The sequence below is a fragment of the Capra hircus genome, chromosome 12 (assembly GCF_001704415.2).
Source record: "Capra hircus breed San Clemente chromosome 12, ASM170441v1, whole genome shotgun sequence".
Taxonomy (NCBI): domain Eukaryota; kingdom Metazoa; phylum Chordata; class Mammalia; order Artiodactyla; family Bovidae; genus Capra; species Capra hircus.
In genome coordinates this window covers 58,211,323-58,225,532 of record NC_030819.1, presented here as the reverse complement: position 1 = coordinate 58,225,532, position 14,210 = coordinate 58,211,323, and the positions used below count along the sequence as shown (strand labels likewise).

Below are 14,210 nucleotides of genomic sequence, written 5' to 3'. Positions count from 1 at the left end.
TATTCCATATATAGTGTTTAAAAAAAAAAAAGACTTTGAAACTACTGTATCAGAATCAACAGGATTTGTTAACTCAAATTTGATTTAAGAAGTAAAGGAGATGGAGGGGTCAAGATAACACCCAGATTACTGACTTGATACAAATCTAGTCATTTAACTTTCAAAATACAAAAATATCCCATGTTGACCAGATGTTAAAGGAGAGAGCAGTGCGGCTCAGCTGGGACGTGCACTGGAGGTGCTGTGTCTGATGGTGCATGAGAAAAAGAGGACAGGAAACTGAAAAGAAAGGTGTGGAAGCCTTGGAAGAAAAAAAAGAAAACATTTTATAGGAGCCTAATTTACCCAGGAACTATTGATTCTATACACGCAATTAATCTGGAGAAGAAAACTAAAAAGGCAACTAACTCAAAGTGACAGCATATGGCCACATAATCACATCCTGCTCTCACAGACACCAGGCTCTCTAAACACTTGTTTATTTCTTGTATTTAGGTAATTTGCCAAGTTCAGAACAGATTAGGAATACCAAAAAAGGGTGGGGATGGGAATCACCGGTAGGAATTCCAGTGCTTAGGATTCAGTCCTTTCATTGCTGAGGGCTCAGGTTCAATCCTTGGTCCAGGAACTAAGATCCCACAAGCCTCAAGTCTAAGCAAAATATAAACAAGTTATCTTTTAAAACAGAATGCAGGTGTAGCTACCAGAGGCAACCATTTGGCAGCAGCATGAGGCAGCAAAAAAAAAAAAAAAAAAAAAAACTGAGGATACTACCAGTATTTCAGAAACCAGCACTCTTCAGGTGGTCTTCACAGAGCCAAAGTCCCACACCTTATCAACTAAGACCTGGCCAGAAGGGTCTCTACTTTAGAGAAGTTTTTCATGGTTCCTGCACTCTTAACCTGATTAATCTCCCTTTATCAAATTTCCAATTTCAATAATTTTTACACCTTCCTGAAACCACTTATTCTACCTCATTTTATAATTATCTTACAATTATAATTGGTATAACTAGTATTTTTAAATATGTCTCTTTCTTCCTACTTGAATAAAGATCTTTTAAATGAAGTAATATCTTTCATCTTTATATTTGAAAACAATTTCCATGTAAATACCCATTCAACAAAAAATTATCCATCTTTGCCTTCTCTAAAGTGATACAAGTGGTCTTGCCACAAATAGTCTCTCTGCCCCAAGCTATAATAGTTTTTAAATTAAATACTTACATGTTAATCACCAGGGTAAGCATTTGGCCTAATTTGTACCTAAAACTAATGAGATAAGGGGTGACTGGAATTGACTGCTAATGGATTCAGGGTTTCTCTTATAGAGGACAAAGAGCAAATCGTGGCAATGGTTGCACCTACAAACATTAGGAAAAAATAAACTGCACACTTTCATCAGATAAACTGTAGGGAATATGAATTACATCTCAATAAAGCTGTTTTAAAAATGAGATATTGCTATTATTTCCACTTTACAGATTAAGAAACTGAGACCTGGTGAGATTAGGTAATTTGTCCACAGTGACACAGCTAACTAGTGATGGAGGCAGGATAAAAACCAGTCTAGACTCTTGTCTATATGCTTAACCGCCACGCTCTTCAGCTCTCCTTAGCAAGGGACTTCACTCTTCAAGCATCCTATCAAATGGCTAAATATGTTCCGACTTCTGCTCAAGTCTTCAATGCTAGTGACCTTCCAAACTGCAAAGCCCTGACCTAATTATGTTAACACCATAAAAGTAGAGGAGAATGAGAAGCAAAAAGCTGAAAAGAAAGGGACCAAAGAGACAGAGGAGAGGAAAAAAGTACTCAAGAGCTATTAGTTCAAAACTTTCCATTCTGAGCCTAAGACTACACGAAGCATTACTACTGCTTGACTGCTACCATCAAAGCTGGGGTGGCAGGCCTAATTCTCCCTAACTGGGGGTTTCCTGAACTAGTTCAGCCAAAACCAGGGTTTCTTGGCAACAGACACATTTAGGACCAGATCATTTTTTGCTGTGGAGGGCCGCCCTACTCATTGTGGGATGTTTAGCAACACCCTTGTCTCTATTCACTAGGTATCAGTAGCACCACTCTCCCCCTCCTTCCAGACCCTCCAACTGGGACAACCAAAACGTCTCCAGGCATTGCCAAAGGTCCTGAGGGGAGAGGCCAGGGAAGGAAAGGGTGTTCAAAATCACCCTGGTTTGAGAGCCTAGACTAAGGGTACAAATGAAAAAGGGCCATCCATTTGATCAGTCGTGCTCAAGTCTGCGACCCCTGTAGCCCACCAGGCTCCTCTGCTCATGGAATTCTCCAGACAAGAACACTGGAGCGGGTAAGCCATTCCCTTCTCCATGGGATCTTCCTGATCCAGGAATGGAACCCACGTCTTCTGCCCTGCAGATTGTTCATCATCTGAGCCACCAGGGAAGCCCCACTTTAAGATAATAATTGTATACAATAACTGAAAATAGATAAGAATATTTTTTTAAACTTTACTGAGACATCTTTGACATATAAAAATGCAGACAGTGAAGGTATATGGCTTTATCTTTTGATATATGTATGCATTGTGAAAAGATCAAGGTAATCAACATCATCTCTACATGTCACATTTGGGGAGGGTGAGGAGGGGTAGGGGGTAACAGATTTTGAACACCCTTTCCTTCCCTGGCCTCTCCCCTCAGGACCTTTGGCAATGCCTGGAGACGGTTTCGGTTGTCCCAACTGGAGGGTCTGGAAGGAGGGGGAGAGTGGTGCTACTGGTATCTAGTGAATAGAGACAAGGGTGTTGCTAAACATCCCACAATGAGTAGGGCAGCCCTCCACAGCAAAAAATGATCTGGTCCTAAATGTGTCTGTTGCCAAGAAACCCTGGTTTTGGCTGAACTAGTTCAGGAAACCCCCAGTTAGGGAGAATTAGGCCTGCCACCCCAGCTTTACTTTTTTTTTTAAGGAAATAAGTTTTTTCTTAGGCTTGGGAGGCAATTGGTTGAAAAGACTCTTCCTAAAAAAACAGGTAAGGATCTTTTAAACCAATTGCCTCCCAAGCCTAAGAAAAAGTTTTTTTCTTAAAAAAAAAAAAAAAAAAAGTAAAGCTGGGGTGGGGACAGCGTGTGGGGATTAAATGGGAACAAAGCTCAGGTATTCATGCCAACATCCCAGGTTTCTGCAGTTCAGCTCGTAAGGGCCCTGACACTAGCAGAATATCAACCATGAAGAGGTACTACTGAAGATCACAAAATAGATCTAAAGAATGTTAGAAATGAGAACTGTTCCCTTTGACTGTTTGAAGGAAAATCAGTTTCCCTTATAGAAAAACTGTCCCTCATCTCTGGAGGAACTGAACTATCAAAGTCAAGGTTGCCACCCCCACCAGGGAAGAGGAACAAATCCAATGACAGTATAAATAAAAAACGAAATGACAGCTGGAGCAAGAGGGCTGAGTGGTGAGACAGAACGAACAGACACCAGGAGACAGAGCTGACCCTACATAAAGCTTACTCGCCCTGACTCTCGAATCTCCATTCCTGCCTTTACATAATGTTCTGTTAAGAACAAGTTAAGGGTTCTCAATAATCTCATGTTAACCTTTGGTTACCGTTCACAGCCTAACACTGTAGCCTCTCCATTCTAGCTCAAACCATTTTATGGGGAAAGGGGGGCATCCAGATAATTAACCTACTCAATCTAAAGTATGTGCTGCAAGTAACCGCTGCCCAATAAGCATACGAATTTTACCACCCTCCTCATAATCAGCAAAATGCAAACCCAAAACAAGGCTCGGGCACGCAGAGCTGCTCAGTTGTGTCCGACTCTTGGCGACCCTTTGGACTGTAGCCCACTGGGCTCCTTTGTCCTAGTGATTTTTTAGGCAAGAATACTGGAGTGGGTTGCCATTTCCTATTCCAGGAGGTCTTTCCCACCCAGAGATCTAACCCATATCTCCTGTGTCTCATCTCCTGCACTGGAGGTGGATTCTATACCGACCTTAGGGAAGCCCTTTTAAAAACAAGGTACAAACCTCTCAAGTTAAATCAGCAAAAAATATAAAGCTTAATAAAGCCCAATGTTAGCAAACATGTAACAGGCATAGTCATATACTGTTGGTTTGTATAAACAGTTACATCCTAAATACCACTCAAAAAAAGTCAGAATATAGTGATGTCAAGTGAAGTCACTCAGTCGTGTCCGACTCTTTGTGACCCCGTGGACTGTAGCCCACCAGGCTCCTCCGTCCGTGGGATTCTCCAGGCAAGAATACTGGAGTGGGTTGCCATTTCCTTCTCCAGGGGATCTTCCCGACCCAGGGATCCAACCCAGGTCTCCTTCACTGCAGGCAGACGCTTTAACCTCTGAACCACCAGGGAAGCCCAATACTCTAATCATTTTTAAATTACGTTGATCTATATGTGCCAATATGAGAAGAGCTATGTGATATTAACTACAGAAAAAAAGTAAACAGCAGGAAAAAGTAAACAATATAGTTTTTTATCACAACAAGTAAGGTATAATACTTTTCTGTATAAATATTTTGAAAAGTAAACTTTCTGAAAACTGCTAACAATGGATTACCTTTTAGGGGGAAGCTGTAAAGTAGCTTTTATCTTTACTTTTCTGTACCATAAGAATTTTATCACATACATGTATAACTTTTAACTTAAAATGCACGATTCTTAGTACCTCTTCCCTCCTTCTCAACCTTAACAATTACTCTCACTACCAACTCTCCACACACACACCCAACTCCCATCCCAATATGTGAAGGTTAACTGAAATTGCCTGATGGAATTTCAGCTACTTAGGGATGTATTTTGAAAATACATTTTGGATAAGTATCTGGGACTTTTTTTAAAAAATCTCTTCACTTACCTCTCTACAACAATCTGAGAGATGAAAGAAAAAGAATCCCCACCCCTCCCAGGGAACTTTTGGGATTTCTTTGGAAGGAATGATGCTGAAGCTGAAACTCCAGTACTTTGGCCACCTCATGCAAAGAGTTGACTCATTGGAAAAGACTCTGATGCTGGGAGGGATTGGGGGCAGGAGGAGAAGGGGATGACCAAGGATGAGATGGCTGGATGGCATCACTGACTCGATGGACGTGGGTCTGAGTGAACTCCGGGAGTTGGTGATGGACAGGGAGGCCTGGCGTGCTGCGATTCATGGGGTCGCAAAGAGTCGGACACGACTGAGCGACTGAACTGAACTGAACCATTCCCTCCCAGAGAGAGACAATGCTTGTGGTTATAATGTCCCCTCCTTCGCCCTCCCACATAAAGAAGAGCAACTTCAGCTGCCCCTGCAGAGGGAGGAGAGCCTGGCCCTCATAGAATCACTTAACAACAGGGGTCCTACTCTGGTTCTCCTCAGCTCTCAGGGCCTTGGTGCAAGCAGCCAACCACCACCCTAAACTCCTACAGAGCAGAGTCTCAGTCTTATTGGCTGCATCATCCCTGGTACAATGCATACATGAAGCTTAATATTTGTTCATTAAACTGAATCAGGTCAGAGCACCCTCTGTGAAAGAGAGGCAAGTCAGTGGAGTACTTCTAGATCATGGGCCTTTAACAATGCCTCGTATCAGCTTCCTGCTTATCAGCCTTTCCTCCACTCCTCTTAGCTAACTTGTAAACTTTACACAGCTAAACCAAGTATTCTAATATTGCTTACTATTGATGTGCTCAGTCATGTCCCACTTTTTGCTACCCTATGTTCTGTAGCCTGCCATGATCCTCTGTCCATCGGATTTTCCAGGCAATACTGGAATGGGTTGTCATTACCTCCTCCCAGGGATCTTTCCCACCCAGGGGTCAAACCCACATCTCCTGCATTGGCAGGAGGATTCTTCACCGCTGAGCCACTTATAGTTAGGGCACTGTAACTATAATGTATATTTTTAAATATCTCAGAGTAATGGCTATAAGATTTATTTTTTAAACTAGATTTAACTAATCTGAGCTTAATCTTTATGTTTTTCTCACTGAGTATGATCACCCCTACCAACTGAAACAATTAAAGCAAACTTATCCTTAATTTGAACTAATTAGTAAGAAAGGGTTATAAAACCTTTTTCAACTATTGGGGAAAATTATTATAAGCAGATGGTTCATGACAGTGTAGTGTGAGGAAGAGCTGACCTCTACACTCCAAGGAGACAGAATTTTGAACAATTTGGCAGCTTCTTAAATGAGCTTAAGAAGTAAATACACTCTCAAAAAAATTACTGGGTTTATTTTTGGACTAAGTATTTTTCGACTTTCTAACACTCCCAAACAGGAATACTCAAACCAAATACAATTTTGTCCAAACACCTATCTGTAATCGGAAGTGACAAATGATTTGTGTAGCAAATTGAGTTTAAAAGTGAAAAAATACACACTCATGTATACATACATCTTACAACCAAATAAAGTTCAACACTAAGTTCCAAGTTACTCCGGCTTGCAAGTTTAAGAATAAATAAATGCCTTACAAAAGGCATTTTGTAAGGCATTTATTTGTCAAGCATTGTAACACAATGAGAAGATCAAGCAACTTCAGAAGACACAGACATGCAAGAGATTATCTTCTGAGACAATTTAAGTGGACTGAATCCTGGATACAAATTATTAAAACCAGACTCTCAAACAGATGGTTAACCTCCAAACTTTATTTCTTGGTTGAATGAATGAAAAGGGGAGAAGGGAACAGAGAATAATACACTATCTGGCAATAACTGTACATATTGCTTAAGTCCTGAATAACACAATACAGACCATGTGGATGCTTCTAAGCCTTCAAGAGATCTAAGGGCTGTCTCAATTCCATCACAAGAATCTGACTGTGACGTTGGATAAACCCATCGAAATACAATCTGAACTTAACTTCTCATGCATATGATGACTGGAGATCATCTAAGTTTCCTTATAGCTTGCTAACACTAACAAAGAAAATACAAATTTATTCTTTTTTAATACAAATTACACACAGTACTTGTCATCCAAGTTAAACCACCGTGAGCTCTCCTGTTAGTTCTAGGCACCCATGATTAAAAAAAAAAAAGTAGCACTGAGAAAGACAGAGGACAATCCTAATTTTCAAGAAAAAGCAGCAGAAAGAACACAATCTCCCAAAATATTCCCCTCTGCACAAAGTTTTGCCCTCTTCATCAGAGCAAGCCCTAACTATTACAGACCATCACTTTATTTTAGGCTTAACAAATTATTGACAAAGCCTGGTCCTCAAAATGTAACTCTCTGTAACAGAGATGAAAAATAATTTTAAAATAAATTAAAAATTTAAACTTTTAATCAACAGCCAATTCAGTAGAATTGCTTGTCAAATAACCTTAGTAAAAAAAACATTCCACAACAATAGGAATCACTATCAACATCACATTACCTCTAATTCTTGGGGGGAGGAAAAAAAGGCATAACCAGACAAGAATGAAAGTGACAGCTGCTGTAAAAAATAAAGTTAATACAAACAGAATCAACCTCAACAAAAAAGGAGAAAATAAGAAAGGGCAACAACAACAAAAAAGAAAGGGCACAAAAGTTATTTACGAAAAAATAAAAGGCAATACAAACACTAGGGCTTCCCTGGTGGCTCAAATGGTAAAGAATCTGCAAACACTAACCTGTCATTTAAAATACTTGTTTAAGTAAAACCCTGAGGATAATTTTTTTAATGATCAAAAAGGCCCCCCCCAAAAAAAAACTACTCCAGTAATCAAAGAATGTCTAAAGTGCACTCTTTGACATACATTTGTAAATTTATTTTGAAACAATAATGCTCTATTTTAAGGGGATATTTTTTAGTTAAGTTTTTCAGAATAAATCTACCTCAACATAAAAAGTACCATGTTGAAACTTTCACCTATAAATCACTATAAATTTTAACTAAGTTTTCTGCTATCACCAGACGATACCAAATTAATTGTTCCACAAACTGACCTGCATACATTTCATTGTCCCTAAAACTGCTAACATCTCTGACATACGGACAGCCTAAAGTAAGTGTCCTTTCTAGCCCCCTTTTTTTCACTTAATACCATTTTTATGTTTTTAACCATTTTATTTGACTACTACATATGTGAGTAGGATCCTCTGGAGAAGGATTTTCTCTTTCCAGTACTCTTGCCTGGAAAATCTCATGGGCAGAGGCTCCTAGAGTCCATGGGGTCGCAGAGTCGGACACGTCTGAGCGACCTCACTCACTCCTGCGTGAGTACGGAAAATGCTCTATCTTGAAACTTCACTTACATGCGTCGAGAACATGATTACACTGCCATTCAAATTTTAAATAATTATGATTTATTTACAGCTCGTCTCATATATAAACACACTTGAATTGTTAAAGGTTATTAGGAAGACAGCAGAAGACCCCAACTCACTCAAGACCGCAGACCCACCTTCTAAACTGAAGGCTACATCCAACGTTTCCGAAATGGTTTACTAAGCAGGGTTTATAGGGTCGTTCAGGACAGAACTGCCCATCCATCATTCCATAACAGAAGTGTGAGAAGAGCATTCAAGGCACGTTCTCCAAAATGAGATAAAGGGTTCCCTTTTGGGGTTGGTTAAGATGCCTAAAACGTGTGTTAACTGGTTAGGGACCTGCTCTTCCAAACCCTATCCCGAGTTTACACCGGCCGCAAATGGAACGCAGGAAGACGTAACTCTGAAGACGAGGAGGTGCCGGGATTCAAGATTCAGACTCATTTGCCTCGAATAACTGGACCGCTGCTGAGCGCAGCTTTAACGCATATACCAAGAGGCAGCCAACAGCTAGAGAACCACACACCAAATCCTCCCGATCAGAAACTTTTCAGGTTGTCACCCAGACAAGAGACGGCACGAACGTCAACTCCTACAGCCGCACTAGGCTGGCACGGGTCGTTCCGACTCGGAGGCTTCCTAAAGGAAACCCACCCCCGGGTGGGACTCCTTCTCAAACCGGGTCCTCGGGTGCCCCCTGCACCAGCTGCGGGAGGCGCGGCAAGCGCGCTTTATACCTCCAGACGCCGGCAAGTAACTGTACGAAAATGTCACTCGGTCGGCCCACGGTCGCCGCCCGGAGCAGAGGAGCTGCGCGGCGCGGGGGACCCGGCGGCGGGGTAGAGGGCGCCGAGGCCCGCACAGCGCTCGGGGTCCAGCCGGGACCCGCGCTCCCCACCCCTCTCCCGGAAGGGGGGATGGAAAACCCGCCCGCCCGAGGAGGATTCAACAGGAGCGCCGCGCCGCCCGCCTGCCGCCCGGGAAACAGCCGCCCGCCCGCCGGCCGGCCGGCCGGGCGCGGGGGGAGGGGAGGGGAGGGGAGGCGGCGGGGCGCGGGCTGCCGGCGCGGACCCCCGGCCGCGCGCAAGGTCACCGCCCCGCCGCCCTCGCCGCCGCGGGCGCCCCGGCCCGGCCAGGGCGGCAAGTTTAATTTCCAGTCGGCGGCGGCTGGAGCCCGCGGCGTGGAGGGAGCGCGCCCGCCCCGGGGCCCTCCCCACCCCCACCGGGCAGCCCCGGCCCACGCCCCCGGCCCGCGCCCCGCTCCTCCCGGCGCCGCCGCCGCCGCCGCGCAGCCGGCGGCTGCAGCCCCCGATGCCGAGAGGCGAGTCGCGGCTGCCAGGCGGGCGCCGCTTTGAGCCCCGCCAAGACACAGCCGCGGCGGCGGGCGCTGAAAAAAATGGAGTGCGGCGACCGGAGAACAGAGAGGTTTTCTCTCCCCGTTAACTGAATTGTTTCCTACCTCCGGGTGCCCGACTCGCTACTCCTCTCACTCCGCCGCTCTCCGGGATCCGCCGCCGCCGCCGCCGCATCCAATCGCCTCCTCCCCCCCTCCCCTTCCGCAGCCAGCCCGGCCGTTCCTCCTCCTCTCCGCTTCAAAATGGCGCCAAGCGCTCTTCGGCGGCTGCTCCAATCGAACCGCCGCGGACAGCACCCGGGGGCAGGCAGAGCGCCGCGTTGGTGCGCAGCGCCCCCTACCGACCGGACGGTCCCACACGCGCGCGCGCGCACCCGCCGGCCCGCCCGCCTCCCTTGCGCCCCGCCCCGCCCGGAGCGCGTCCCCGCCGCCGCTCCGCCCCGCCCAGCTCGTCGCGCGCGCACGCAGCCACACGGGCACGCAGCCGCTGCAAGACCCGCAACTGTCAATGCTTTCTCTGCCTCTTAAGGCTTTCTTGACTTTTCCCGAAAACCACACAAATTGTTATATATTTCTAGCTTTATGGATAAAAGTTGGAAATTTTTCAAAACAGTGAAATTCAGTACGAATGTTGTGTTAAATAAAATTGGTATTGACTACTTTACTCCTTTACGTTTGAGATGACGTAGTCATCTCAAAATGTCATAAAATAGCTTTTTTCTCCACTATGTATGTTATGTCTTTAATTAACCCCACAGCTTCCCCATTTTCAGGTATTGTTTAGGAAGCGGGAGGATGGAGGAACATAGTAATTACATCTGTAACAAAGCATTCCATTCATTCGTCCTATGACAATTGTTATTGGAGAAAAAATCTGAAGATCACCGGACGCCTTCCAGAAGGTGGGTTTCTAACCCCCTTCACCTCCAGAAGGTGCCGTTCCTCCCGCCTTCAGCTGTAAGGTGGTATGTTAAAGTTGATCTGTCGATTACTATTAGGATGGAGAGAGGAAAAAATAACTTTAAAGGCCTCAATGAAGCATAATTGCTAACGAAACTGTTTTATGCAACAGCCAATCGATTAAAGAAATTAGTAGTACAAACTTTCATTTAAAGCAACGCTTTGGGAAAATTTGAAAAGTTGGTGTTAAAAGAAAAATAAATTTCTGTGGTAAGGGCTTTTAAAAAAAAACAACCAAATATGGCAGCAGGGTATAAATGGGAAATCTCTGTGCCTTCCTCTCAATATGCTGTACACTTACAGCTAATCTAATAAAAATAGAGTCCAAAAAATAACCAAGTTATAATTTATCAGGAGCAATATAAATGAAAGCGGCATCTGTCGGCCCATGCTTCTATCAGCTTTCCACTAACATTCCACTAAAAGATTATTTTCCTTTCCGTAGGGATTGGCAGATAAAAGAGACGAGGAGGAGAAAGGCAGTGTGATTTCCACACAGGGAGAAGAGCTAGAAGGGAAAGGATGCCACAAAGGGAAATAAGGGTAAGTGTTCCAAGATGACTTTGCCTACAGTACAGCTCAATGCCAAAGCCACCACACGTAAGCCAAGTCAGTTTCCTGCTGACTTTCTTTTTAAACACTGCCTTAGAGGTCTCATCTTGTTAAGCTCATTTGGTTAAGTCTTGAAGCATCTTTTACCTACCTAGTAACCAATGGTACTCCTGATCTCTGATACAGACATTATACTGAAAGTCTTAACTTCTTTTATTCTGAAGAAATCTCTGGGATCTTTGGGAATATATGTATATATGTGTTATCTACAGACTTGTAGAGTCTTCCAGATTTCCTTGGAGTTAAGTAGCATAGGTCACCATTATAATTGAGGTTCTGAGCTGCTGACTGAGAATTCCTGAATGCACTGGGCAGAACAGTCAAAGCAAAAACTATTCACTCTTATCCAAGGTTAGCACTCAGCAGTGTGTGAAATCAATGGGCCTGATCCTGATTAATGAGAGCAAACGGAACTAATTTACACTGTAAATCCACACTGTCCAAAAGAAATATGATATGAACCATGTATGTAATGTGAAATGTTTTCATTTTAAAGTGAAAAAAAAGCAGTGAAATTAATTTTAATATTTTATATAACAGTATATCCAAAATATTGTCATTTGCATAATCAACATAAAATTTTATTAATATACAATCACAGATAATTTACATTCTCTTGTTCATCTTGTGAATTTTACACTAAAAGCACATTTCAGTTTGTACTAGCTATGTTTCAAGTGCTTAATAAGTACATGTGGTGGGTTTTCCTGGTGGTCCAGTGGTTAGGAATCTGCCTTGCCGTGCAAGAGACACGGATTCCATCCCTGATGTGGGAAGATCCCACATGCCACATACCCCCTCACCCCTTGCCACAACTGGAGAAAATCAGCATGCAGTAAAGAAGACCTACCACAGCCAAAAAATAAAATAAATAAATAAAATCTAAAAAAAAAAAAGTACATGTGCCTAGTGGCTTCCTATGGTGAAGAGTACAGCCTGTAGACTCTGGAATCAAAATGCTATTTTTTAACAACTTGTAATAAATATTCAACATTGTTTCATGGTGTATTCTTTGCAACTGTTGAACTCTGTTAATTATGCCAGTACCAGTTGAAGTGCATGTATTTAAAATACATAAAAAGAAATGAGGATAATTTGAGACCTCTGGGACAACATCAAGAGCACTAATACTCACATTATATGGGTCCCTGAGGGAGAAGAGAAAGAGAAAGGGTCAGAGAACATATTTGAAGACATAATAGCTGAAAAATTCCCTGACCTATGAAAGGAAACATTCACCCAAGTTCAGGAAGCACAATCCCATATGCGATTAAACCAAAGAGGAACACACCAACACACAATTGTATTCAAAATGACTAAAATCAAATACATATGAATAAGAGTATATATTCATATAGTATTATATATAGTGTATATATATTATTTTATGCTCATGTTTTTTATATCAAACAGTGACTTACTCCAAATTTCCTATTTATATCAAGTATATCATTGGCTTAGATATTTAAGAAAGCAAATGAGAATTTATTTGAAGAGCATTATGATTAGCCACTAGAATTAGCGATAATTCTCAGCAAGCAGTTAAATTTAATACCAGAAGCATAGTAATAGTAATACATGAGCTCCTTTAAAGACATCTCATATAGAATAAAATTTCTTTATATGGTGTTAGAAATCATTAGTAATAGAACAATCTGGCCAGACGACTGAATAGAATAAAAATGAGCACTCTCTCCCTAAATGCCTATTTATATTTTAACTTTTCATTAAGTGTCTGGCATACAGGGCAGCTCCTGCTACTTGTTGACGAAGGAGCTATGAGGCTGTGAGGGCGCTACTTCTGTTTATTCAACCAGACTTGCTTACTTAAGTTAGCCACTTTACTTCTCATTACTCTGAACTTCTCTACTTCCCACAACCATGCTGCTTTGTCCATGACTTCCTTTGCCTGTAGATTTACCCTTCATTTTAATTTTCTTTTTCTCTCCATAGCCTTATGGCCTATGTTATTTACAACTAGAAAATGTTTGCCTCACTATTTTTAAAAAGGGCAAAAAAGGAAATACTCTCTATCCTTTTTGAAAGATTTCAATCTTCTCTACAAGGTATGGATTCTATTTGTATGTGCTTTTTTATTTTTTCTTTGCCCATGTTGCACAGCATGTGGGATCTTAGTTCCCTGACCAGGGATGGAACCCATGCCCCCTGCATTGGAACCACTGGACCGCCAGGTAAGTCCTTTTGTTTTTCTCTGTGGCATGAGAACTCTTTGTATGTGCATATTTTAAAATTCTGTTCTAAATTCATGTCACATCTATCCATTGCAGAGGGGAGACTTCCTTTATATAGGATCCAATGAAGTGTGATTTCTTATTTAAAAATGTACTTTATTTACTTGATGGTTGCTTTTCAAATTTTATTTTCAGTTTGTTTATATATATGTATATATATATATATATATATATATATATATATATATATATATATATACACACACACACATATATAATAGTGTTACAGCTGGTTAGGAAAGGGTGTCAGAAAGATGCCATGAAAAGATTTTGAGAAGTTCAGGGTTCATAGAGCATAGAAATGATCACCTCTTTTCAATTTATTTTATATAAAGAAATGGAGACTCAAATAGCTAAATGATTTTTCCAGGGAATCCGTAGTCAGGGGAAATTTTTTTAGTGAATCTCATCATCTTCCAATTAATTTAGAAAGTATGTAATTTAAAGGGGTTCCCTGGTGGCTCCGATGGTAAAGAATCTGCCTGCAATGCAGGACACTCAGGTTCAATCCCTGGGTCAGGAAGATCCCCTGGAGAACAGAATGGCTACCCACTCTAGTATCCTTGCCTGGAGAATTCCACGGACAGAAGAGCCTGGTGGGCTACAGTCCATGGGATTGCAAAGAGTTAGACAGGAATGAATGACTAACACAGACAAGTAATTTAAAAATCTCATTTCATCTCACAAATATGTAATTTCTTTTTAAATTAAGTCCCATATAAGTCATAAATAAATATAAACTTGTGGAAATATTAATAGACTTTTGAGAGGATAAGAAAAA

The 14,210-nt window shown here is 42.1% G+C and overlaps 1 protein-coding gene across 5 annotated transcripts in view; it reads right to left on the bottom strand.

Annotated features, from left to right (window-relative positions):
• PDS5B (PDS5 cohesin associated factor B) overlaps positions 1–9,803 on the bottom strand; it is a 173,929-nt gene extending 164,126 nt beyond the window's left edge. For 2 of the 5 annotated variants that reach the window (XM_018056632.1, XM_018056635.1), the window contains exon 1: positions 9,711–9,802. The gene's annotated coding sequence lies outside the window, so the exon portion shown is untranslated. Of the gene's footprint in view, positions 1–9,710 lie in introns of all 5 variants that reach the window. The other 3 variants (XM_018056633.1, XM_018056636.1, XM_018056634.1) reach the window with 2 other exon arrangements.